This window comes from Ochotona curzoniae, unplaced genomic scaffold, assembly GCF_017591425.1.
Source record: "Ochotona curzoniae isolate NIBS_2020 unplaced genomic scaffold, NIBS_Ocur_1.0 scaffold_2587, whole genome shotgun sequence".
NCBI classification, from domain to species: Eukaryota; Metazoa; Chordata; class Mammalia; order Lagomorpha; family Ochotonidae; genus Ochotona; species Ochotona curzoniae.
Window position 1 is genome coordinate 3,439,664 of NW_024467096.1, and position 4,404 is coordinate 3,444,067.

General features: G+C 41.1%; 1 pseudogene; it reads right to left on the reverse strand.

Moving 5' to 3' along the window:
• Window positions 1-492: 492 nt before the first annotated feature.
• Window positions 493-601, reverse strand: LOC121171436 (annotated as a pseudogene).
• Between the last annotated feature and the right edge of the window lie 3,803 nt (window positions 602-4,404).

Here is a 4,404-nt window from a genome sequence, read left to right on the forward strand (position 1 = left end):
GGACTCATGCCACCTTGATTCCTGCCCAGGAATCTTACCTGCAAAATCCCTGTGACTCCTCAGAAGAGCAGACAGGGGCAAGTTGAAAAGCTCTTAAAAAGGATGCTAGCAGATGGTTAAAACAGGATGACAAGAACGTTTTGAACAATTTAAAGTCCCAAGTACCTGCATAGTGCTTTTCACCTGGGGATAGGGTCCAGGCTAGAATATGATACAGCAGTTTGCAGGAAAGAGCCCTAAGGAGACTGTGAAAGAAGGAACACGGACTTGTGAAGTATGTTTCCAATATGAGCCAGGTCATCAGCCAGTTCCTCTCTCATTCAACACGAGGATTAACCAGAAGATTGGCAAGGAGATTTTACTCAAATGCTCTCTAGGCTAGAGGCTTTAAGTACTTCTTGGGCTTCAGAGACACCTTTGTTGAGTGGGGTGGAAGCTTCTTCTACTCCAACAGAAAAAGCACCAGAAGATGCTAAATTCTTTTCTCTTTTCACCTGTTGTGGCCTGGTTTTACTCCCACACACCCAGGCACTGGAGAGTGAGCTATGGCACCAAATCTCACCTGCAGCCACAGCCATGGCTGAGGCAGTTTTCAGCCTATGCCATAGAAGTTCTAAGTTCTTACAAAATATATTATCCCAAGCTTTGGGTGACCATGTATCCTTCAGGGTGAAAATTTCCCTTAGCTGCTAAAGAAACTCAAGAAATATCTTAGTCCTTAAGGATTACTTACAAGTTATATGTTTCCTGGAGGCCTCAGTCTTCAGGAAAAACAGAAAAAGCAAATCAGGTCCTAAAGCTGACCGTAGGAAAACTACACCAAGAGACCCCTGAGAACTGCCTAATTCTGTTACTTATTTCCCTTCTGACAATAACAGTTTTTAAAGCCACTCTTAAAGTCAGCCCTTTGAAAATGCTCTATGAAAGACCTTTTTCTAACTACTGACTTCCTAGGCAAGGCAGTTCAGACACCAATCAAATAGTTAGCCATACTATCAACCTTTGACTGAAACAAAAACCATTGCAAGAATATGGAACCAGCACACTTCCCCATTCCAATCCAACGAGATTTAGTTATGTTTAATGCTCAGATGTCAGGATCCCTAAGAAAGCAATTATAACCTATATGGAAGGCAAACATAAAATTCAAGGAATGTCTAGTCGGGTCTACCTCCCTTGAATCAGACCAGTTCCTAATTCAGTTTCACAGCCTCATACACCTGTGAACCTATTCAGAATCCAAAGCTTCTGTTCAGTCAGGTAGACGACTCAGCTTTTTGATGACACCCAGCATCACAGGATTCCAGCACTAAGCCTGTACATAAAGACTCTTGCTATGGATAAAATAGTTCTCCTTGCCTCCTGAAGAGGAAAATGGAACGCAAAAGCATGATTAATTTTTCACAAACCATAGCTACAGAGGAAAACTTGATCAATTGTTTGGCTTACCGTTAATACCCAAGACTCAGTGTCCTTGCCTAACACATATCCAGCTGAAGAAGCTCTTGCCTTGAAACCAAGGAAAATGTTACCCAGGTAGCTAGAGACCTTACATCAGGATCCATCATAGGAACTGAACTTGTGTCAAAATAAATCAGAATGAATACTCTTTTTCTCATTTCTTTTTCTTAAATGTATCATCTCTTCTTGCACCTGGGCTCTCAAGTAAGAAAATCATAGTAAGTGTACACAAGGCCATGTAGAGATCCTCTATATCACATTTAAACCAAATGCTTCCTCCCTGTTGGTTGAAAGAATCAGTCATGTGATATCTGGCAGATTATATTTGGTTTTCCACCAATGCCTGGTTTATTGAGACCTATTTCAATTCATCAGATCGCATAATTTACTGAAAGTAGAGGGGCCAGCCTTGTGGCAATAAAGGTACAGCCATTGCCAGTGGTGCCTGTTTCCCAGTAGGGTATTGATTTGACTCCTGGCTGCTCTACTTCTAATCCAGTTCCCTGCTAGGTATGCCTGGGAAAACAGGGGAGCATGGCCCATCTCTGGATCCCTACACCCAACATTGGAGACCTAGAAGCAGCTCCTGGCTCCTGGTTTCAGACCAGTTAGTTGAGGAGTGAACCAGTGCATAGAGCATCTCTCTGTGTGTCTCACCTTCTCGCTGTCACTGTGCCTTTCAAATAAAAGTCAGTCTTTAAAAAACACCCTCAATCTGGCCATGAGGCAATCTGGGCCAAAAGCAACTGATGTTCATAGTCACACATGGACCTGCCTTGGTGGCCTGCCAGGAGTGTCTTTACAACAGGATCATCCTTGACTATTTAGTAGCTGAAAAAGGTGGAATATATGCCATAATTAATAACACCAGCTGGACCTATGTTACCAACTCACATGTGGTGGAATTATGTATTAAGGAAGTTTATGGCTAAATTAAATGCATACACTCCTTTGGACAAGGGGCACCAATAACTAGCTCCAGCTAACAAGTGGTTTTTACCTCTCTTTTAGATCCCTTAATGGTTTGTGACTGTTTTTTTTTTTTTTTTTGGCTCATGATTGTTAAACTTGTTCTTTATCTCAGAAACGACAATATCATGTGAAGATGATGGTCATGCAAAAATTTCAACCACTGGCAGCTGAACTGGACTCAATTCCTGATGCATCTGTTGCACTGTACTAAATACCCAGAGAATTTCTTGTTCTGGACAGGTAAGGATGATAAATCAGACACAGCACTGAAAAATAAGACAGATTACTTCTCATTAATCCCTAAAACTAAAGGATAGAATTCTCTGAGGAGGGGGAAAGACTGGGAGGTAGAAGAAGCAGTTAATCAGTTAAATTGAGTAAATATGTGTTTGGTTCGCTCTTCTCTGCAGACAGACTCCCTATGTGTACATGGGCCTTACCAGTTTAGCAAGCCACACTTAATCTGGTTTGACCTACAGCTCATTATAATACTTTAAGTATCCTGAACAACACACTGACCAGACACCACGATGAAAAAAAATGTACTATATAATGATCAAAAAGGGATGATAGCTGGGATTCTGGGAAGTCTCTACCTGCATCACAGAAAACATAAATATTCCTTCACCTAATTAGGAAATACCTCTACTTCATTATTAAATGAACAGTTTAACAGTTCACTTGCTTCTGTGTAGGCCTTATTTTGTATGTAGAGTGTGCTTGTTTTCTCAGAAAAATGCTTGTTGCTCGCTAGTCACCATTCTCTGAGTCACTCCTGAATTCTTTCTTGAATCAAAGTTTGGGAAGAGTTTGGGCAGCCCTTGCTATCTGGAATCAACATTATTTTGTATTTCACTTTTAAAACCATGATTATTTAATATATAGTCATATACATTGCAATGCTTTTCATAAGCCCTATAAAAGATCTGGTAAGTGCTCCACAGTTTACTCTGATGTGTTTAGAAGCATGGCAAGAAAAACTCCATTGAAATTCTGTCCTAAGGTCCAGTATCAAGTAAATCTACTGGGCTGGCATTGTGTAGCTGGTAAAGCTGCTACCTGCAAAGCCAGTATCACATTTGGGCTCTTGTTCATGTCCTGATTGCCCCTGATGCAGTTCCCTGTTAATGGTCTGGGAAAAGCAGCAGAGGATAGACCAAACAATTGGACCTCTGCCACCTACGTGGAAGACTCAGGTGAAGCTCTTGACTTCAGCCTGGACCATCCCAGGTTGTTGTGGCCAACTGTGGTGAGAACAGGTAGATGGAGGATCTCTCTGTAACTCTTTCAAATAAATAAATAAATCATTCTTTTAAAACCACACATTTTGTTGGTGTTTTACTATTATGTATTGCTAAGAGATTCTAGTGGTTATTTGAGACAATTTATGGTAAAAATCAAGATTTATATAATCTAGAAATAATCTTCATTAGAAAGAAAGTTATGGAGTGGGACATTTGGCACAATGGCTAAGATGCTGCCTGAGATGTCTGCTGGTAATATCGGAATACTTAGGTTTGAGCCTAAGCTCCACTTTTGATTCCAGCTTGTACTAATGTGTGTCCTGAGGGGCATCAGGTGATAGTCCAAACATTTGGGTCCCTGCCACCTGTGGAGGAGACCTAAATTTGTTGCAGGGCCCCTGCGTTAGCCCAAACTAGCCCTAGCTATTGTGGACATTTGGGAAATTAATCAGTGGATGGAAAATCCATCTCTTTGTTTTTCATGTAAAAATTAAATAAGTCAATAAAAACTTAAATGAACTGTAAAGATCTTTGGGGCAGGGAGGGGAGACAAAACAGTGGCCAGCCATGCAGCCAGCCTTGCCACATCTATATAAGCAGCTCCCAGCTAGGAAACGTTATTTTGCTAATAGGGGATAGGACAGATCTACTATAGCCACTGCCACTGGTAACATTCACTGAGGGAGATTTGTATGATCCCTATAAACTTTAAGTCCATACTGAGGGA